This window comes from Passer domesticus, chromosome 1, assembly GCF_036417665.1.
Source record: "Passer domesticus isolate bPasDom1 chromosome 1, bPasDom1.hap1, whole genome shotgun sequence".
Taxonomy (NCBI): domain Eukaryota; kingdom Metazoa; phylum Chordata; class Aves; order Passeriformes; family Passeridae; genus Passer; species Passer domesticus.
This window is the reverse complement of record NC_087474.1, coordinates 153,521,987-153,545,148: the sequence shown is the minus strand read 5'-3', so window position 1 is coordinate 153,545,148 and position 23,162 is coordinate 153,521,987.

Sequence of the window (23,162 nt, the reverse complement as noted above, 5' to 3'; positions counted from 1 at the left end):
AAGTATATAAGCCAAGAATGTTACTGCTCATTTTAAAGCAAAACAAAACACTCATTTCAGTAAACAATTACTGACTGTGCTCTTGGTGGTTAGAATCAGAAACAAAGAATCAGAAGCATGGAATCATAGAAAGTCTTGAGCTGGAAAGGACCCTCAAGGATCATGGAGTCCAGCTCCTGGCCCTGCACAGGACATCTCAAGAACCCCACCATGTGCCCAAGTGTGGTCTCCAAACATTTCTTGAGCTGTGTCAGGCTTGGTGCTGTGACCACTTCCCTGGGGAGGCTGTTTCAGTGCCCAGCCACCCTCTGATATCCAACCTAAACCTCCCCTGACACAGCTCCAGACCATTCCCTTGGCTCCTCTCACTGGTCACGAGAGGGGTCAGAGGTTACACAAATCTCTGTTGACGATTACTGCCTTTGCTAGTTTAGGTTTCAACCTGTAACACAGAAACGTTGCATGAAGTTCTGGATTCAGCTAGCCTGAAATGAAGAGGTAGAGTCATACCTGTTATGCTTGAAATTAACGAGGTGTGTACTCTATTTAACCTAACATCTTCTGCATTAATAAGGATGTCATGAACTGCAGGAGCACTGCCATGGGGAAAACACCAAGAAACCAATCCCTCATATAGAATAACCCCCCCCCCAAATTATTAAAATATATAAATTTTTTCAATTTCATACAATTTCTGCAGCTTCACTTTGTATTTCATTACCAAGGACAACTATAGTAAACAATCAAAACATTCTCATTTATGCTAATGTTTTCTTTTTATTGTGCTTTTCATTCAGCAGACAGAGTTGTACTAATCTTCCTCAGCAACAGGAACACTTCAGTCTATTAATAGAAATACTTGTTCAGTGTTCAGCTATCAAATGATGTTAAGCATATTTCTTATTCTAAAAATAAACAGTAATAAAAAGGAACAGAGGGCAAAACTTAATTTAAAAAGCCCCTGAATTTACACTAAAACAGTGACTGAAACTAATGAGATTTATGAAGATTTGATGAGTAACTAGTGGTTTGTACCATGCTTGCAGATCATAAATAATAGGGCACTGATCAAAGTCAGAGAAAGAGGTGCCTATGTTAGAATTATGAGTCTAAGAATTGGACTTTAGTGACAGCTGGCTTGGCTCTGAAAGCCACACCTCAGTGAGAGCCCCAGACCCAGCCTCCATGTGGGAGCCCAGAGGCATTGCTGGAACACTCCTGGCAATCCACAGGCAGCTCCCCAAAGGGCTGACAGGGAACCACAGGTCCTTCTGTCCAGGGGATAAAGGTACACCAAGACCCAGGAACTATAAACTATAAAACCAGGGAGCCACATTGCCAGGAATGGAAAAATGAAGCTAATGTTTAACTGAGAGGGCAATTAACCTCATGACAAATCAAGTAAAGTCAAGCTTTTAAACCATGGCTGAATTCCCTCCACTACTATAAAAATTTTAGGTCAACTCCAAATTATTGTCCCTGCTGTGCCTTGTGATATGATATTGACAACAGCATGACTGACCCCTTACCTCTCCACACATTGAGTTACTTGCTTCTGTTTTTGAGGGAGGTGATTTAAGGTTCCCAGTGATCTAGATCTCGTCCTTTGCTTTGCTTTCCTGCTTCCTACTAATAATTCTTCTTGAAGACCACCATGAACTTCCCTGGCTGGCAGTGCAGACCAGCCCCACTGCTCCTCTGCACTCTGTGATGGATGTCCCTTCCATGGGCAGAGCAGGAGAGGAAATCAGTTCCATTTAAACAGGGAGAGTTTGGTCTCTGGGGGGGTGCTGGGTCAGTCATGCTACAATTCTCTGAGAGCACCAAGCCCTCCTACAGGAGCCATCTTCGATTATTTAATCTAAAGAACAACAGACAGATCTGATCTGAAAAGGAAATGGAAGCAGCACTGAGGGTCATGATCACAGGCCAGGACTATGAGTCACTTGTGAGTTAAAACATAGATTTTCAGCAGCTTAGACTCTCAGTGAAGTCACAGACGTCACCTCTTGTCGAGAGCGAATTTCGGGTTGTTGCGCAGGGTGTTCGGAAATAGCACAGTATGCAAATGCAATTAAACCAGACTCATTGATGACTCTGAGAGACTATGCCAGCAGAATCAGCCTTGGCAAAGCTGTGACTGGCTTTGAGATCCCTCTTCCACTTCCCTTGCGGAACAGCTACTCCCTTGGGAAAGAGCTGATGAACAGCCATGAAGAGCCGATGGCTTTCACAGCTGGTGTGGCTTTAAGCTGCATCCCGGTGGGGCTCTGCTGTTAAGACCTTCCTGTGCCCACCCACACAGCACTGCATGAGCCTGGCACCAGTTTCCCAGAAGTGCTGGGGGTCTCCTAGAGCCAGAGGAATCAGAACACTGAGGACACATAGGGACTGTTTCAGTTCCTCAGGATCAGAACAGCTATCCCCAGATTTTCTCAGCTGTTTGCCTCATGTGCCTCTAAAAGCAGCATCTATTGCCACATTGTTTTCATGCTGTAGACTAAAGCAGCACCATTTGTGCTGCCCTCACTGAGCAGAAAACATTACTTATCTCTTCCACAGCCACCCTGCCTACATGCCATGACTCCTAAAAGGCTCACCCACATTTTCCAGCTACTTCCCAGCTTATCTTTCTAGGAAACACTGCTCTTCTTTGGACATCTTGATCTAGCTAATATCTTTCTAAAAGCTTCTGTTAGAACTAAACCTGAATTAAGTTTGAATTTGAGATATTATTTTTCCTTAGGGCTGTGCAAATATTTGTGGAAGGCAGTTCCACTCCAGCAGTTAAATTCAGCTACATGCACCCACCTGCAATTTTCTTCTGGCTAGCACTAAGCCTTTTTGAAGAAGGGTAACAGGAGGATGAATAAAAGATTTGTTCTACTAAAGAAAATGAAACCAAGGAATAGAGTGTTTGGTGTCATTGCTAATCATTATGTGGGAAACAAATTTCCCAAATTGCAGTATTAAACAAGATTCTGTAGAGGTCCCAACTACTTGACAGCCAGTGCAGAGAGGGCAGTGATATTTTAATAGCCAACCTTGCCAAAGATACAGATCCAGACTGAAAAGAACTGTTCTATTTTAAAAGTGTCTTTTTAGGATGCAGAAAGAATATAAGACAAAGTGTTTCAGTTTGTATATCCTACCTTGTTGCACTCAGTTTGGGAAACACAGTGCCAGTAATTGCAAGTGCTGATGAGGTACAGAGAAAGCTGGAGACCACTGAGGTGTTTAGGGCCTTGTGAATCCCAGTAATGACAGCTGGTGGTCTACAAGGGGCACAAAACACAGCCCCTTTTCTGGATAAAGCCTTCTTAGAAGTTTACAATAAGAGCAGGACATTAAATGGGACTTGGTGATTGTGTGAGAGCATGTTGGTGGTTAGAAAGAAATCAGGTGAAACACTGAATAGGAGAAAGACACTGGGAAAGCAAAAACAATGAGGGAGGCACAAAGAAACCACCAACAGTGAATTAGGTATGAGCCCTGAAAAGCAGTAGGGAAAGTACAGTTTTTAAAGAAGTCAGTTCAATTCTGAACTGCAGACCCAGGTTTCTCCCATTCCAGATTCCATGGGAAGCAGTTGTGAAGCAGCAGCTCCTAACTCTACTGCTTGCAAACATTACTCTATGTAATTACTCTCTGTAATGTGTTCCTCCCTCCATTTACCATCTTCCAGGCTCGTGAGCCTATTTTCATTATCAAATATAAATTTGTGTCCCTCTCTCTGACATATTGATTTGACTTTTGTTCCATTATTCTTTAGGCATTTTTATTCTAGTTGGTTTAAGTATAAGGACAAAGGCTCTTTTTGAATGATCTGGTAGCATGCAAGCCAAATTCCTATGAAACCTACAGAAGTCCTGTTCACAACTTTTAGATGAAGTGTGAAGGACTTTTATATTCACTAACCGTGTTCAAAATGCTCTCAGAAAGTTTCTGATCCTTGGTGCCAGCCCTAATTGAGTTCTTGTGGGTGTAATGAAAGGAGTACCTATAACTGTGGACTGAGATTGGTCTAGTTTGACTTTTGCAGCATGCTCTGAGAAAGAATAATATTGCTTTTTCTTGCTCATTGATTATGCTCTTGTATTGCATTAATTCTCAAACTGAACTACATCCAGTTAAACTCCAGAAATGTTAGGCAAGTTGGAGACAAGTTATAACATAATGCTAGAAAGATTTTGGCAGGGAGAAATGAGTTTTGAAGGACAAAGCAATCACAGTGTGACTAGTTTGAAATTGTTGACTTAAAGGCAAAAAATGAGAAACAACAAGGCAAATCCTAAACTAGCCTGCTCAGTCCTTATCCCTGCAGAAAACCCTCCAGTGATGTCCCAAGCAGCTGTTTTAACAATGGATACTTTAACAATTTGTTTTTGATTTCAGTACTGTCAGACACCTCAACTGCTTTTAGGAAGTTTAATAAAAATATGATTTAAGAAAACATGACAGTATTTGGTTCCATCTTAGTTTACCTGGGAGATGATTATTTGCACAAAGCCTTTAGTTTGAGGAGCTGTCCCAGATGGATGTAAAGGGATACAGTCCATGAGCATCACCTTACTGCAGTCTGCTTTGAAAGGATAAGAAGAATGTGCCAGATTTATTTTGATACAAGGTTGAGCAGTCAAAACAATGAAACTCAGTGATATGACAAAGCAAAACTGGAGCCTGGCCACAGGATTTGTCCAGATTGAGGTGTTCACTGTACCTGTATGTTTGGCAGTTATTCTGCATAGTATGGAAGATCAAGTTAATAAGCTTATATCCACCTATAAGCTTATACATATAAATCTCTCTGTATTTTAAGTCACCAACACATCTGCTGACAAAATTTCCCAAATACCTTGTTGCATCATTAGCTATTTCTTTTGCAGGCAGCCTAAAACCCCTCCTCTGAACGATGTCTGTACCTGCCACTCACTCAGACCCTTGTTAGCAGCAGCTGCTCTGTTTTCTCCACCGTGGTAATTCCAGTGTGACTCGTTATCACTTGCTGTGCCTTGCAGATAGAGGGTGAAAACACTGTCCCTGTGCTAAAGAGCATGCAAGGACTATAAATGTAATCAGACCTATTTCCTTTTTAAGGCCTGGAGCTGACTAATAATTGCCAAATCCAGAAGATGCTACTAATAAAAGCTCTGCTACTGACTGTGTTGCCAGGTGGGGCAGCCAGGGAGACTGCAAGAGAGGCAAAAAAAGGGAAGAGGTAAGGAAATCCAAGTCAGATGCCAAAGGAGGATAAAGCAGGATGATGTGCTGCAAAGGATGTTGTTGACTATAGCCAGTGCAGTATGTTAGAAGTAATGAAGATTTTTTTCAGAGTTTACTCACTGCAGGAATGCTTTATTCTGCCTTTGATCTCTGCAAATTTCTGCTTGATATCAGTGGGAAATCCCCTTGCTGCCTTTATCAGCCTGAGGATGTCAAAAAAGACTTTGCCAATCACTTCCCAGTGTCAGTCACTATCCAAATGAGCACTACTCTAGTTAGAAATTATACTTCTTCCCTCCACCCACCCATCCCCTTTATTGATACATCAGCTTAATTACAGCAAATGTTGCCAGACCAGCCTTGGAGATTCCAATTTTTCCTTTCTTTAAGCCAGAAAACATAGGTAGCAGTGTGCAGTTTGCCTCTGCTCTTCTGGTAATATTCTTTATTCCCCAATGCCAGGAACCTGTAGGGAGCAGAAGGAATTGAATTCCTGACTTCCCTGTATTTATATTGATAATGAAAGGAGCCCATGGATACATTCATTCTGGAACCCATACATTACCTATTTTTTGATAAATGGGCACTGCTCATTTTGTCTGGGTAACTCAGAAGTGAATACAACCACAGTTGTGGTCAAACCTCCAGGCTGCTTGCAGCCTTTCTCTGGGAGCCACAGGGATGAGGGGAAAGCTGTGTGACAACATCCACTAAAGCAATATCCTGTGCATCACTCCCTGTCTGGGAAGGGGACCCTGTGGAAGGAAGGTGCTGAGGCAAATGAGCAGGCACTGCAGAGATAACAATAAACATACACTGTGTGCAGGACACACCACATGGCTGGTGGCTTTTTAGCAAGGTCTTTTGCTTGCAAAGTGGTTGTTAGATATTTTCTACTCTCACACCAGTGTGCTGCATCAGCAATGACAGTGAGAAGGCCCTGTGGCTAAACCCCTTGAAACTCAGTTTTGCTCCATGCTGGGGAAATGCTTGCCTGCATCCTTTCACAAACATTACCTTTGCCTTGCTGCATCACTGTGGCCCTGATTTGTTTCCATCCAGTGCCTACAGTGCTCAAAGTGCCCCTGGATTTATGGAAAGTTGTGGCTGTGAATATTAAAAGGAGGTAATCATATTTTCTACAAAGAATACAAAGAGGAAAAATCCCATTGAGACATTCTCAAATCTTTTTCCTTCCATCTAGAAACTACAAGAAATTCTGCTAAGAAATGCATTTATCAAAATTTTATTTGAAAAAGAGATCCCTGCCTTAGTATGCCTGTGACTGAGTGGGGCAGTCCTGCCCTTCTCTGGAAACCTGAAGCTGGTGCTGTACCCAACATGGCACTGCATGCTTCTGTGAACAGTCTGCCAACAGCCCCCAGGAGCAGCTCCTTGGAAAACTGCTGGAACACACACCTGTGATAACCTAACCAGCCACTGAGTGTCCTCTTTGCTCCACAAACCCGCATGGAAAAGTACTTGTATGACAAAGGAGAAGGGATGGTTGACCCTTAAGGAGAGCTCAGATCCCTAGCACAAACCCTGAGGAGAACTTTAATTAACTAACCTGCTTGAATAACACAGTGTTCAGCCGCTTTCAGTTTCTTTCTGATGCAAGTATTTGAGCTCAAAGATTGTTTCTAGTGAATGAAAGGAATAAATTTCTTTTTGTCTTCTTCAGCCTTTAAAAACCAGGGATGGATTTGGCACAGTGACTCATAGGTTGGGCTTGGGTGCACCAAAGATTGCTTTTATATATCTCTGTGCATACTAAGGGGCTGGGTCTCACAATGCAGTACTTTTTCCTTCCCCATTAATGAATTGAATTCTGAAATGGCCTCTGTCTCTCTTGCATTGCAGTAGATGCCTGACTCCTGTAATTTCCAGTGAACATTGGCAGAGGTTTTCTGTCCAGAGATCAAATGCTACATCATTTGAGCCAAGACTCTACCCAGTGACCATAGCTTTCATGGTGGATTTAGAGCTCCTTCTCAGCTCTTGCTGCTCTGGCTTTTGGAGGGCTGCAGGTCTGTTTCCTGCTGAGACCTCAGAGACCTGCAACCTCCAGCATGTCTTTTCCACACCCTCTACTTATGATCCTACAAGGGCATGAGCATGCACAGAGCCATTTCCTGTTATTCTGAGATATTCAGAGTAATTTTTATCCACTACTAATGTGCTGAATGCAAACACCTTTGCCTTTACTCAGCCATGGGACTCTCAGTATCTTTGTTCTCACTTTCTATTCCCCCTCCTTTACCATCTCAAGATGACTCCAGACAGCCCCTCCTCTTTGTTGATGTATCAAGAGGCACAGCTGATCAGCACTGCAGTAATCAAAATGCATTTACTGGTTTCTTGCTACTATATATAAGATGTTAGGAAGTTTAAGTTTGAATCCCTGCTGGGGCCGATCAGGAAATTATTAGGCTGAAGTAGAAGAAAATTTAATTCTAGAGAATATTGTTCTTCCTAAACCGGACCATTAGGATGCAAAAAATATGGAGATTCTTGCAAAAAGAAGGTCCTGGATGCCAGAGGAAATTGTCCCCCAAGAATTCCTGATGGAAGGACAGACATGTCAGTGTCCATGGCTATATTTGCCACCTTGATTCCATCTGTGTATCTTCTGTGCTGACTTCTAAAGAGTTACTCTGTTGAGACACCAAATGATCAGTATTCAGTTCCCCCAACAATTTTTCCTTGTATAATTACAACTGTAAACCCAGAACATCCTCCTGCTGCTCTGAAAGAGGGCAAATCCTGCTCAAGTCTGAACAAGAGCACCTGGAGATAGCCAAAATTGTGGAATTTTTGTTTTGGTCAACTGGCAACAGTCTAATCTCTAGAGCATATCCCAGTGTCAGATGCATTGTCCCAGTCTCATAGGTGGAGGTCTGACCTTAAGCTCAGAGTCTGGCTTTAATTCCTCGGTCAGCTATTGACCTCTAGTCTTGCCCACCACTCCAGTAGAACTCAGGAACAATCTCGTGTTTAAGAATAAAGAAACACTATTGTGTGTGCTAGAGATTTGAGCATGTCAGGCCTGTAGAACAAGCCCCCAGGTCTTAGCTTGGATGGAGGCAGTGACTTGAAGTGTTACTCCAGAGAACTTGTTTCATTGAAGAACCAAGCAAAGCCCTCCTGTCACTCCTTGTTTTGTACATCTTCAGAATATAAGCCATACAGTGACTGACTTTCAACCAAAGAATATTTGTGAATGCTTTTTTGTATCCAGGCACTGGGCAGTTGGGCTGAACCTATTTCACAAAATCACATAGCAGCTGAGGTTGGAAGGCACATCTGGAGCTCATCTGGTCCAATGCCCTGCTCAAAACAGGGTCACCTACAGCAGGTTGCTAAGGGCCGTGTCCAGTTGGATTTTTATTATCTCCAAGGATGGACACTACACATCCTTAGAGATTCTCTGGGGAACACATTCCATTTTCAAATACCCTCAAAATACAAAGGCATTTTCTTATTATAAATGAAATTTCCTGTATTTCAATTTATGCTATTACTGCCTTCATTGTCACTGAATGCTAGTGAGAAGAATTTCTATCACCTTCACTCCCTCAAAACTGGTATTTATACACAAAGATAAGATCCTCCTGATCCTTGTCTTCTGCTGGATTAGTAATCTGAGCTCTCTCAGCTTCTCTTTGTACAACAGATGCTCCTCATCATCCTCACAGCCCTTCAATGGACTTGCTCCAGTGTGTCCATGTCTCTCTTCTACTGGGGAGCCCAGCACTGGACACAACCTGCAGGTGTGGGTCACCAGGGGTGAGCAGAGAGGGAGGATCAGCTCCCCCAACCTGCTGGCACTGCTCCATCTATCACAGCCCACGAGCCACTCGCCCTCTTTGCTGCAATGACAAATTTCTGTGTCATGGTCACTCGGTGTCCACCATGGGCCCCGTGGTCCTGTTGGGCCAAGCTGTTTTCCAGCTGGTTGGCACCCAGTCCATCCTGCTGCAGGGGGGTTGTTCCTGGGCAGATGCAGGGCTTTCTACTTCTCTGTACTGAATTTCATGAGATTCCTGTCAATCTGTTTTTCCATACTGTTGAGGTCCCTCTGAGTGGCAGCACGACCCTTTCATGTATCAATCACCTCTTCCAGTTTCGTGTCGCTTGGAAACCTCCGGAGGGTACACATCCAAGTCATCCCTGTCAGTTCAGCAGGTGTTAAACAGCACTTGTGCCAACATCAAACCCATGTTACACCCCTAGAGAGTGACCTCTGGCCAGCTGCTGCTGACATGTCTTAGACTGGAAATGGGGGTGTGTATTCTGTTCCTATCTGTTAAAGGTGAGGCAGTTGTCTTCTGTTAATCGGGCAGTTTTCTTTATCTCTTCCACAGCCAGTCTTCCCTCCAGGAGATCTCTTCTGTTAATGGGCCATTGAGTGTCACTGCATGGCTGATAAAATTACATCATTCCACTGAGAGATGCTCTGCCCAGGGGGAGGAGCCAAGCATTCCTACCTGGATATAATCTGAGAATTGGAACAACACAGGCAGCCTTTCCCACTGGATTCCCAGAGGAAGACCAGGCCCATCTACACCACCACTAGACCTCTGGAGGAAAACTCCACCCTTCTACAGCATCCCTGCTTCAACAGAACCACAGCTGGCACTGCAGGAGGGCTGCAGCCACCATTTCAACAGGACTGCTACCAACACCCTGACCCACAGGGTGTCAGGTCGTATTCTGACTCTGTCAGTGGTTGTTTTTTTGTTTGTACTATTGCATTTGTATTTTATTTCAGTTTTCCTGGTAAAAAAAAATGTTATTTCTATTCCCATATTTTTGCCTGAGAGCCTTTTAATTTCAAAATTATAATAATTCAGAGGGAGCGGGTTTACATTTTCCATTTCAAGGGAGGCTCCTGCCTTCCTTAAGCAGACACCTGTCTTTCAAACCAAGACATGACCACGGAACTCTGAGCCTGGCAGAGGGTTGTTTGTGACCTGCTGTGCTCTCCCTTCAGAAGATACCAGAGTGATTCAAGACCCAGCTGGAGACCAGAGTCTGTGAATGTGAGGCTTCTGGAAGATTTTTTAGCTTTTTTTTCAGTAGCTGAAGCTACTGCTTTTTCAGGTCCAGTGGCCTTCAGCTATATCAGCCATGTTTATTGTTTGTCTGACCACTGCTCTTGGTCTCTCACCTGGCTCATCACCCATCCCTGGGCAGAGCTCCATGCCTTTCTGCAGCTCACACAGGACAATTTGCTTGATTTTCCTGAAAATCCTTTATCGTTCCCCTGTAGCACTCCAGCCATCTTCCCTATCTCACCACAGCTCTGTGATCCCAATGAGAGTGTTTGACAAGGTTTCTGCTGCAAATAGGCTATTTTTATTTTTTTTTCTTTTAAAGATAAGCAGTCAGGGTTAGCAGCTTTCAAATTCATATCAAACCTTAATGAATAACCCTCACAAAAAAAAAAAAAAAAAAAACAACCAAACAAACCAACTTAAAAGGTGAACTATATTGCTGAAACAGAGCAATGTGGGAAAGATGAAAAGACAGCAGCTCAGAAAACAAATAGTCTCCAATAAAACATTATTAGAGTGGGGAAGATTATGACTTAGTGGAACTTAGACTTCATGGAAACCAGTGGGATCTCAAAATCCCCTTCAGGGAAGCACAGTAGGCAATGAAGGCAGAGAAATATTGTTGGCACATGGGGAGACAGTCCTTAACTTAGGACTTGGAAACAGAAATGTGTGTCCCCTGTAGTGTTTTCCCTGCAGGTGTGAAGGTTTGCCTTGCTAGGACAGCTGCTTTTGTGCCAGGACTGACTTGTAAAAGCTGTGCCAGATGGAGATATGTGATTGTTACTGTTTTTTCATATTCTTGGTCAATGCAGCCAATTGGTAAAACTTGTACCTAGATGAGGTTGTCTCCTTGGTGTGGTTCTCACCTGTAGGCCTTGACTCAATGATTTCTTTTGCAAATACAGAGATGCTAGAAAGGAACTAACATGTCCTGCTGTTTTGAAATTTGTTCATGGTTTTTTTTTCTTTTCTGCTTCATAGCCATGCATCTGTTCTTATTCAAATTATAAAGCATTTCCTTCCCCTTTCTTCTTCTCTTAATTATTTTCATGTTTTCCCTATTCAGCTTGATGATTTTTTTTTTAACAGTGGTAATTATTGGATGTTTGTATTAATCATATTTGTGTCAGTTTGTACCCAGGAGTTCAAGAAGAATGAGTCCTTTTAGTATGCAGGCAAAACAGTTCCTTTGATAAAAATCGTCAACAGAAGAGATCCCCCAGACAGAATATCTTCTATTAGACAATGCACTGCCCACACAGGGTGTGCTAAAATTCTCTCTGCTTTCCTTTCTCTGCAAAAATTATGCCCCAGGTCCAGACAGGCAGTTCAGAGATGATCAGCTAGAAAGAGAAGGGGACACCTTGAAAAAAAGAAGTGAAGGGTACCAAAAAGTGCTGAAAATGTCAGAGCAGAGAGGAAAGACTAAGGCTGAAGTGAAAAAAAAAGTTGAAGTGAATCCTTGTGAGAGGAAAACAGTGTCACACCAAATGTCATGGGCTGAATGGAAGCTCTGGGCAAGGTTGACCTTTCCATTTAGTTACAAGGAGCAGAAAGGACCCCCTTGCTCTCTAAATTCCTCAGAAAGGAGTTTGGGGGTGGCTGAATCATCTTCTAGCCCAAGACTTTGTCTAAATGACTTGTGTCTAAAGGATTATATAGGTGTAATTAACCCTTCACATGACTTTGTCCCACAGGATTAAAGATGTTAAGCCAAATATATGAACAAAATAAATTATTTCTTTAAATTGATGATGATAATAAATAGACTATGAGGCTTTAATCAGTATTATTTACTACACAGTATAGATAGTTATAACTACTAATATAGTGCATTATTTATCAAATTAACAATTCCAAAGCTTAATAATTGTTAAGTAGAGATTGGTGCTACTTACCCATATCAATGACTTTGGGCAATTCTCTTTTGCTCAGCCTAGAGAAATGACCTTGAGGGATATCCCCACTCCAGGGAAGAATCTCCACACACTCCTAGGAGTATGTTAGAAGTCCCTGCCATTAAAAAGTGTGATTGGACTTTTATAGTATGAAGGGAGTGACTTGTCTGTCAGATGTTTCTGGGTGAGCTGCAAGGGCCACACGCTCACTAGTGCCAGTTTCAGCTAGAAAACATCCTCTGAATGTTTCTCTCAGGGATTGATGGGTCAGGCTGATCTCAGCACTCTCCAGTACCAAAAGCAGTGTAAACCCCCTTCTCCATCTACTGGTAACTTTTGTAAATTAGGCAAAGTTTGAGTTGATTTACCACCACTTAGGCAGAGCATCCTGCTACACCAGATTTTTCCAAAAAACCAGACATATCTGCTTAGGAAGTGCTGCTATCAGAGGGGCCTCCCCAGACCTTCATGGTAAGGATTTAAGGTGCAGGTATTATCTGGGATGAGGAAGCACAAAATGTTCCCCTGAACTGGGAATCCTTGCATGTATTCATTGTCACCGATCCAACAGCTACAGGACACAGCAACCCAGTATGGAGTTAAAAACACTTGACTTTCCTCCCAAGATTCTTCCCCTGGAGCAATTTTTTCATTATCTCTGTTTACTAGGAAAGACTTAAGGAATAAGTACAAGAATCCTGTCTTCTTGATAAGCCTTAAAATTGGTACAGAGCTTGCAGTGCTGATATTAATAAAGGATCGCAACAGTTCAGCTATTAATACATTTTCTCTGGCAGAGCTTAGCAGAATATGATGAATTCTGGGTAGACTGTGTTATGCTAATTAACATAAATATAGGAAAGCCCTTTTCCCTTCTGAATATCAGAATACTCCAAATGAATACTGCAGTTAACATATGCACACAGGAACACAAGATTATATGTATCACTGACAACATCATCTTATTAGCTAGGAGCATATGTTTTATACAAGGAGAGGCTCTGATTGTTAAAGGAAGGGCAGGATACTGGCAGATGAGTTGAAGAAAAGAAGGAGGCAGTGGAGCTCTTTGGATACAGTTCATAGATACAACCTTGGAGACTTAGACTGAAAACTGCTGGTATCTACAAACATACCTGTGCAGAACAGCTCTTCAGGACCTTTTTTGGGGAAAAAAAATGACCCAATCCCTCCCTCCCCATCACATAAATATTAGTTAATTAATATGAACTGGTTTTTTTTTCCCTTTTAATAACAGCTATCATGTAAAGAAAAAGGAAAAAAACAAACCAAGCCCCCAAATATATCTTTCCCCTCAATGGTTCAAGTATTCAGTTCCATGGAAATAAACTCCCTTGTCTGAAATGCTTCCTTATATCATTCCCAAATATAAGGACTTCATAAAAAGAAATGGCGGGGGGGGGGGTGGGGGGGAGATGCTGTTTCCTTTTCATTTAAATCATGTTTTGAAATAAGAAATGGAGAAACATCCAATGCTTTTGTACTCAGTTGAGAGAGCTGGAAGCTGGTATAAAATACTGCTTTTACAAAGATAACCAGGACTGTGTCACAGTGGGAGCTACACTGGGATAAAGAAGCACAATCCTTCTAATTACAAGACTGAAACAAAACAAAATGCTAATGCTTCTCAAATCACACAAAGTGCACAGACACAGTAGATGTTGCTGAAGGGAAGGTCTCTATATCTTTTCCCTTTGTTTCAAAAACCTTTTGAGCCAACAATAAGTTCTCTGCTATTGTGGTTGCTCACATAAAGCAAAGTTTGGCTCATGTCAATTGATGGTACTGATGGAGTAATTTAAATCCCTGAACCAAAAGTAGAGATTTAATGAGCAGCAGGAGCTGTGGATTTGAAGGCATGTGGGACAGAAATTTGGGTCAAGGGTATCTAACAAAAGGCCAAGGATCTCTACCATGCACTGCTGAAATGAGCTCCTGTTGGCACAACACTGAATTTGTATAGGTTCCAGTCAAACTTTATTCAGGCATCTGATGGAAAAGTCCATCAGGAATGGTGGAATTAGTAGATGGCCTGGTCTAGTGCAAGGTGTCCCTGCCCATAGCAGGGGGATTGGAACTGGATGATCTTTAAGGTCCCTTCGAACCTGAACCGTTATGTGAGTTTATATTTCTACTTGAGGCTGAATTGCATTTTCTCAGTGAATGCTTATGAGCAATTTTATCTATGGGACTGGCAAGACGAGGTGTAAAGAAATGGGCAGCAGAAGTTATTTTCATTTTTTTTCATAAGCTGCTTAAAGAGCCTTCTTCATTAAGAGTTTTCTTCATCTCAGTTTTAAGAAATTACATTAGATGCCATATTTGAAGGACTCTGAGAAAATAAGGATATGAGCAGCCTGATCTAGCACAGAAGTCAAAGCAAAGTTTCCCACTTTCTAGAGTCACACTTTCTGTATTTTTAGAGCTTTACATGTTGAATCTTGTTTTGTCCTCCTTTTTTTTTAGGAAGAAAAATTTCTATTTGGCCTGTATTGTGGTGCTGCATCATAAAAAATTAAGATGATACACAGTATCTTCTATTATTCAGTATTACTCTGAAGATGCATCAAATGGAGTATGTTTTTCATATATGAGGTGGTCTGTCTGCTGTTACTTATGCTGCAATAGATTCTCTGGGGGGTACATTAGACAGCTCAGAATCAGTTTGAAATTACACAGTCCCACTTGGCTCCTGGTAATCACATTGGAGGTGCACTTTGCACCATCCTATGCACAGAACTTCTTGTATTATTCAGATACATCTTTTTAGTCTCTGTTTTCTTTCAAGTGCACAAAACACAGGAGTAGGTTGTAAAAAGTTCAGGATTTGTGGTTATGGTTCTAGCCTATGTGTTTGCTCATAGTAAAAGGAATATATGTATATATATACCTAGACCATAGGCCTGACTGCACCAGATTTATAATTTCTTTTCCAGGTTGGAGGAAGGAAAGGTGAAGCAGAACAGAACCCAGCCTTCAGACATAAAATCCTAGAAGATTTTGTTTGGTCTGTTTCATTAAATCCTAGACAAATTTATGTAAAAAATGCCTCTATCACCTATTCTCAATCCAAATAGATTTTTACATTTGAATAACACGTAAGTGTGATAAAGGTAAAAATGTTCTCCAAAACCATGTGTGGGTTAAAGACAAGCTGGTTAGCACAAATGTAATACCAATAATTTGCTTTGGCCTTAGAGACAGAGGCTTCAGAGAACAAGTATGACTCCTGCCCCAGCAATAATTTATTGAAGATCTATATTTAGAACCAGAGATAGTAAATGTCTGGGAGAGGGCTGCAGAAGTACAGCTGCTCCAATCACAGTCTGTATAATTTTTATTACCAGGATCTAAGGGTAAGACCTGTTCTGCATGGCTGCAGTTCTTTGAGCTTCAGGGGGGACTCCTGCAGTCCAAAAACTAAGTGACCTAAGCTGCCTAACAGTTCTTTGGATTTAATTGCTCAGAAACACAGGGGATTTTTTATATACTTGAATACTGTAGTTTTTTTTCCTTTACATGTGTTCTCTGTCAACCAGGTAATGTTAAGATTTCCTCTATCTCACTGCTGCACTGTAAACATTAGTTAAGTGAAGAGCTGGAAGTATTTAATTATTGTGATAATATGAGGCCATTATATCCCATTGATTGTAGGTAACTGGCTCTAGGGAATGGCCTGTATAAACATCTGAAGTGCTTTCCAGATACTAATTATTGCCACATCATTTCCATTTGAAGGTAGGGAAATTAAGGCATGAAACAATGAGCACTGGGACTTTCAAACACCACAAATCCATCTAGGCACTGAAATCCTCACTGAAATTTTCCAACTAATTGCAAAATTTTGCTATTTCCAAGCTTGCTGGAAATCTGTTGGGGAAATACAGAGGTATTCGGGAGATCTGAATGAGGCCTTTTGGTTTGGCCAAGTCATCCTTGCCTTCAGCTTTCCATCAGTTCTGTTAGTGCAGAGCTTCTGCTGATTAATGCAGCTTGTGCCTGGGTGATCTAAGGGCAAATTTTAGAAGCTGGAGGCCAAAAGTCTTGCTCCCTGTTGTGCTGTGAGCTGCTGCAGTGAGACCTGGAAATACCCAATTTATCTTCCCACACTTCCTACTCTTCCCAGTGGGACATCTTTCACTGTCCAGTAGCACCAGGTCCAGCACAGCCCTGTCACAGACAGAAATGCTGAAAGGCAGCTGAGGGAGTGGGGTGGAACATGGGCTTCCCTCCAACATCCACAAATTGCAACATCGTGTTAATGCATTTAAATTAATGCTCTTGTAGCTTCCTGGTGAGGACAAAAATATCTTGTGGTACAGGCACTTTCCTTTTTAGTGATGCCTCCAAAGAACAAGTTCTTGACAGTCTGAAAGTATTAATTCTCTTTTTGAGCAGAAAGGTCAGCTACAGGTGACGGAGCTGTGCTGAGAATACCTTTAAACTGCTCTGTCTCTGGCCTCCAAGATGAATTGCTGGGAGCCCTTTCTCCAAGCCTGGATATATTTAGACTTTCTTTGATAGATCATTCTTTTAAGGGCAGACTGATTGAGCCAAGATAGGAGCAGCTCAGTTGTAATTCAGCCTGGAAGTTGATAGTGATCTGGCAAAATGGATCCTCATCTGCATCTCTTTTTACTCAGTTGCTGGCTTCTGTGCTGAATTCTGAGAAATCCTACCAGGATTTCTGGAGAATTCTGAGAAGGCCTACCAGGACTCAAAGGAATAACAAGGTACCCAGGAAGACATTTAAATGCATTTAAATCACTTGAATTGGAGGGATTCAAACTTCAAGAAGCTGCTGAACTGGAAGCTTCTGCAAGCAATAGCAAAGTCTTGGGATGAGCTCTGCGCATTGCACTGCCCAAAACCTCTGCCATGCAAGGGAAAATAATTTCTAAGGCCTGACATTGTGGCATTAAGAGAAAGTGAAAACATTTTGTTTGTTTTTTTCTCCCATGAAATTGCAAAAGTGGGTTTTCAGTATTCTTCTGAAAGTACAGATAGATGCCTGAGCACTGCTCCAGGAAAATGTCCCCACTAGGATCAAACAGAAGGAATGGGAAGTCCCCATGGCAGAAGAGTGACCATCAGAACCCCCAGAATCTGAACTTGGCTTGTATGTTCTGCAAATAGAAAAATGATGTCTTTTTACCTAAACAGAGTAACAACCAGCTTAGGTAACCAGAATCTGTGGCTGCAGCAGAGTTGAATGTGATTTCTCTGTAGCCAATATGAATTGCTTTTGCCCTAGGGAGGAAGGCACAGCACCCTGAACTTCTCTGCTGGAGCAACACCCCTCAGCCACATCAGTCTTTGCTGGGTGGTTTGGGATGTCTGAGGCTGTTAATGGTACAACTACACACAAACATATGGAGAAAAAGAGATGCCACACTGGAAAGGAATAAAAATTGGGCTCTGGCTGCTGTCAGGTTGCTGAATTCAGAGAAATGCCATAAAAACAGTCATTGCAAATTCAGTTGCATTAAGGGACCTCATGCAACTTCAGCAATACTGCAAGCAACCTCAAGTCTCAGGAAGGACCATGGGAGCAATCTGTTTCAACTGGTCAAAATGCTGCTTTTTGGCTTTGCCACGTTTCTAATTTTATTACTACTGGTTTGAACTGCTAAAAAAGAGCTTTGAACTGGTAAAACACACAGCTCAAACCAATCTTCAGATACATGTTTTTGACTCTGTCTAAGCTTCTGTAAAACAGATAAAGACCTTTCACTCAGTTTTTTTCTTTGTTACTATTTTCCGATTAATATGTTTTGAATTTGAGAAAAAAAAAAAAGAAAAAATTCCTGTCAGCTTAAAGTCCCACCATGAGTTCAAGAGTTTGAAACCATTCATCTCCCAATGCTTTTGTTCTCATAGCTTGCTAGAAACATCTCCCAAAGACTTCAAGACCCCAGTGTACCTGGCTATCACAAATGATCTTCTGCCCAGCAAAGAAGATCAAGCTGCAATTAAGCCTGAGTGCTCCTCAGTTTTATTTCAGTGTCCGAGAAAACAATCACAGAATCATAGAATTATAGAATGGTTTGTGCTGGAAGGGACCTTAAAATCATGCAGTCCAACCTGCTGCCACAGGCAGGGACACCTTCCATAGCCCAGGCTGCTCAGAGCCCCATCCAACCTCCAGCTCTGGTCACAGCCCAACATTTGCTGCTGTGAAAATGGGATGGGACAGCAAGATGAACATTCAGCCGTGCATGGAAGAAATATTTTGTCTTTTAATCAAAAAGAGATAGAATAGAACCGGTGTTTATCTTGGGAGCCCAGGAGATTATGACACCCTCTTTAAAAAGGTGAAACTTTGCAACAATGAGTGTGAGCTCAGGCTGCCTGAAGATTCAGACAAAGATGTGGCCTTGTTGCAGATCCTCAGTGAAAAATGTACCAAATCTTCCCAGTTTACAGGGTTACAGATCAGCAAACAGACATTGACTGACTGGGCACAGCCTGTTCAGTCCCAGCTGCTCCCTGCTGCTGCCCTGGCTGCCCACACGTGTCCTCACTGTCCACCCCAAGGAGAAAGTACTGCCCTGCTAAACCTTCCTGAAGCTCTGAGCATGAGGAACTGCTCAGTGCTGAAACCTTGAATAATTATTTGCTCAGCCTTTTAACAACTTCTTGCCAAACTTTTCCATTTTGTTGTTTTTATTTTGCTAAACTGAAATAGAATCAGCTTTCAAACAGTTTTTAGTGAGCAAAAACCTTGTTTCCCAAGCAGAAAAAAACTTCTCCAAAAATTTGTTTCCAAGAAAGAATAGTAATAAAGAGCTTAGCTTAGCACATATTAATAAAAAAATTTGCTTTCTCTTTTTTTTCAATCAGGTCATCCATTGAAAATAAAACTCTGAGTGTCTTTAACTCATTGCTGAAGAATTTCCATGGGTTCATGCTCCTGTCAAAGTTTTCAGGTGTCAGACCACTATTCCCCTACCTGGGATGTGTCCATTCCTCAGTTAGCCCTGAACTAAATTACTGATGAAATAAATGACAGCAACTTTGGGCACAGAAAAGAACCATCTGGTGGAGATGGGACTAACAGATGTGCTCTCACTGTGGGTGCCTCAGTCCACACACCTCAGAGCTGCACTGCCAGACCCCTCCTTGCTCACCTGCTCATTAATAATGTGCATGCCTGCTCTTGAAGTGCTGAGGGGCCCATTCATCATGCCAGGCCCTGCACAGTACCAGAAGCTGCAGTCCCAAAGCAGTAAAGCCCTAATGCTCCAGTGAACTCTGTGCACTGGCCTTGGAAGAAAATGACGCACAGGACCAAATCCTCAGGAGCTGAGACAAACAATTGCTCCCTGAATGGTACCTGGAGTAACACTGATCACAGCCCCACAGGAAGAGGTAATAGCAGGAAAAGAAATCAAGAGCTCTTAAGGGCTACACCTACAAATTAATTTCCAGTTCAGGTCTCCTCCTGAACAGATAAGAGCAATACCTGCTCCTCCCCACTCTGTCTTTTAAACACAGTCTCTGCTCACATTTCTTTGGATTTTTCATTATGAAATCCAGCTAAGCAATGATATGATTTAAGGAGCATATCCATGCTGTCAGGTACCCTGGACTCACCCAGACCCAAATTTGCAGTGGTCCAGCAAGGCTGACTTGGTGGGTAGGCAGAGGGTTATTCCAAAGCAGAGCCTTGTTCTCATGGCTGATTCCTAACCAGACCTTTGGAGCAACAGGAGAGATGATGGTAGTAGAAAAATGCTGCTCTGATAGTGCAGGGTCCCACATCATTCAGGGTGGGAGGTGTGGCTATTTGTTTTCCAGAAAAGTGGAAAAAATATTTAATTTGGCAGATTCACAGTGAATCCCCTGTTCACTGAGCTGCAGGAATTATGAGACACCCAAAGCTGCAACAAGGTTACAGCCACATCATATTTTTTTTGCCTGAAGTCAACTTTGGTATTGTTCAGCCTGATCAACATTCATCTTTGTGCAATAAAATACAGTTTTCTGCAATTGATTATGAACCATTCCCCTTCTGAATACTAGCACACAGAGGGTGCAAGTTATGAAACAGAGAGACAGCATTTGAGGTTGTGCTGGCTCTACAGAAGATGTAGATTTGACAGCATCATTCAGAGGGAACCTGTGTTTTAGGGTGGGCCTGTTCAGCTGCAAACCAAGAGGAAAAAAAATTGTGAGCTGCTGGTACTATTGCTTTCAGCATGGAGAAACTGCATGGGCTGGAGAGCTGTGCCTGCTTGTGCAGGAAAATGTCCATCTTGAGACAAGCCACCTAAAAACCAGTATATGTGTGGTGTGGACTTGGGGATTTGCTGTTCCTTCAGAGCTGCAGTGTTCAGAAAGCCCTGGAGGAGCTGCTTGTCAGAGATTGCTTCCCATGGGAGAGGGAAGTGTCATCTTGGAAATGAGTGGGTAAGGAAAAGAAGGCTGGAAATAGATTTTCAGTTTTATATTTCTGAAGACAGAAGTTGTCCTAAGACAGGGCAATTTCCTCCTCTGTTTGGGGATGTTATAAGTGACATCCTTGGAATGACTGCAGTGAATGTTTGCAGTCACCAAAGGCAGTGTAAAGAAACTTGCCCTTAGGATCACTGCCAGCCCATAGGATGTTCTCCTCCCAAGGGCTGAATTTGAAATGGGGATGGGATCCCTGTACAAACCAGAGCTGGGTTCCATGTGAGAAGGACTGACAGATGTAAATCATAGTGTAGTTCTGGCTTAAATTCCTTGATATTGAAATATGTGTCAGGTACTTCAATTAATCTTTTGTGAAACTGGGTGTTCAGAAGCAAGAAATGAGTTAATATTTAACTGGGGAGTCTCCAGTCTTGGAGATACTCAAAAGCTATCTGGACATGATCCTGAGGTTTTGGTGGCTCTGCAGGAGGAGGAGGGGTGGACTGGGTGACCTCCAGTGTCCTTTCCAACCTCAATCAGTCTTTAATTCTGTGATTTTGTGAATATCTGAAGACTTCTTCCACTGAGGTTATTAGGATTTCCCTGGAATAGGACTGTTGAGTGTTGTAAAGCAGATTGCACCACGAGGGCTTGACAGACAACATCACTATTTCAGTGTGTGTGATGCTTTACACAACCACTTACAGTCCCACCCACAGCTGGTGGTGAAGTTGTACCAGTTATTCAATCATCCTCATGTTTTACCATCAGTGATGGAGCCCAAGTCATGGAGAAACACAATTCTGGCACACAAGACACTCAAAGCAAAGGCCTTTTCTGTCTTGCTCCACTAAAAGGGACTTGACTGAGGAGTTTGCAGTGGATATGTTTATAGCAATCTAAAACTGATATTCAGAGGTTTCTGCTATATGTAGCCATCACTCACTCCTTCCTCTTTTCTACTTCCAATTGTGCCACATGGTCATTCCTCTTCTGCAGAAAATTGGAAGCATTGCATAAATATTTCTAGAAAATACATAAGGGGTACTGGTTTGCTGAGCCTGGCTGCTTCTTCCTATGAAAACAGGCAGCATAAAGGAAACCAGTGGGTAAATTTCTTGCAAGACACATTTTGGCAAGTGTGACTTCTACAGGTCTGAAGGCAAAGAAGGAATTTGATGGGAGCCCTCTGTAAAAGAAGTCACAGGCTGCACCTCCTAGTAACTCTATAGTGACTGATGTTGAATCCATAGCACAATCAGATTTCCACTAATGACATTCCAGCTGATTATTTTGATGCTAAGGGAGAATATCCAATTGAGAGACCCACTTTCACAGGGAGATATAATACTATCTTAGACAAAATATGAAACCTTAAAAATTATCTGAAATGAAATGGAGAAATCATTGGAGTCAGTAATGATTTCAATACATATTCCTCAGAGTTGCCATCTGTAATGACAAGAGTTCAAATGTCTGGATTTGGGATTGATTGTGTGATGTCCCAACACCTGGAAGGGAGACTCTCACTTTCTTTCACTCATAGTCAGGAGGGGAAGTGAGAAATTCCAAGAGGCTCAGAAAAAGTCATAAAGCATGAGACTGAGTGAGAGAAAGTGAGACTCATGATGACCCATCTTTATCTGCTACTTTCCTTCCCTGAACAATTTTTTTCACACATCCCTTTGACTTTTAATGATTTAGTGCTGCCCTGCTTGTGTGCTAGAGGGCCATGCCTGAAAATTAATCATGATAAGGGAGATTCAACTATGTGAAAGGGTTAATTTAACCTCACTGGGTTGAGAAATGAAAAAGTTTTGGATGAGTAGTTTTCTCAAGAAAGTCAAGGACTGGGATGATCAGAGCTCAGCACAGATGGAAACCCAAGGTTTGAAGGTACTGATGCAATGTAAGAACCTTGCTGGCTGAAATCCCTCTTTCATCTTAAAAACAAGGACTGTGCAAAATGATGGGACAAGATTATGGATGCACACATACATTGTGACTGTGACAGGGATTCAGTAAGGGGACTATGAGTGAATTATGGATGCTCTTTTGATTGGTTTTCAACGATCTTTTAATGGCATTAAGACAGTGTGAAGTTACAATGTATTGATTTTCTTTTGCCTATGCAGTAATTTGCAGTGGTGGAGATTTATTTTCCACTTTATGTTTTCCATGAAGCTGGCAGGCAGCAAGGCCAATGGCAGCTGGCAGCTGGTCTCCCATTCCTATGGATGCTCTTGTGCTCTGAGGATGTCAGTGCCAGGGAACTCGATGCTTAGGGAGAGCAAAGTGGGCATGGGGGGTTTCTGTGGCCTCATTTCCACACTGACATACAGGGATGTTTTCTGCCAGGCCAAAGATCCTGCAGCTGCAAACCAGGGAACACTTTCCTAGCTAGCTCTTGGACCAGGGGACTTGTTCTGGCAAGTCTTTCCCTCAAGTGAGTGCTGTGAAGGTATTTTAGAGTTGATGTTTTATTTTGTTCGTTGTTCTTTCTTCTTTTAATGAATTTTATCCACTTTGGGACCAGCAGCACCAGCCCTACAGTTATTTT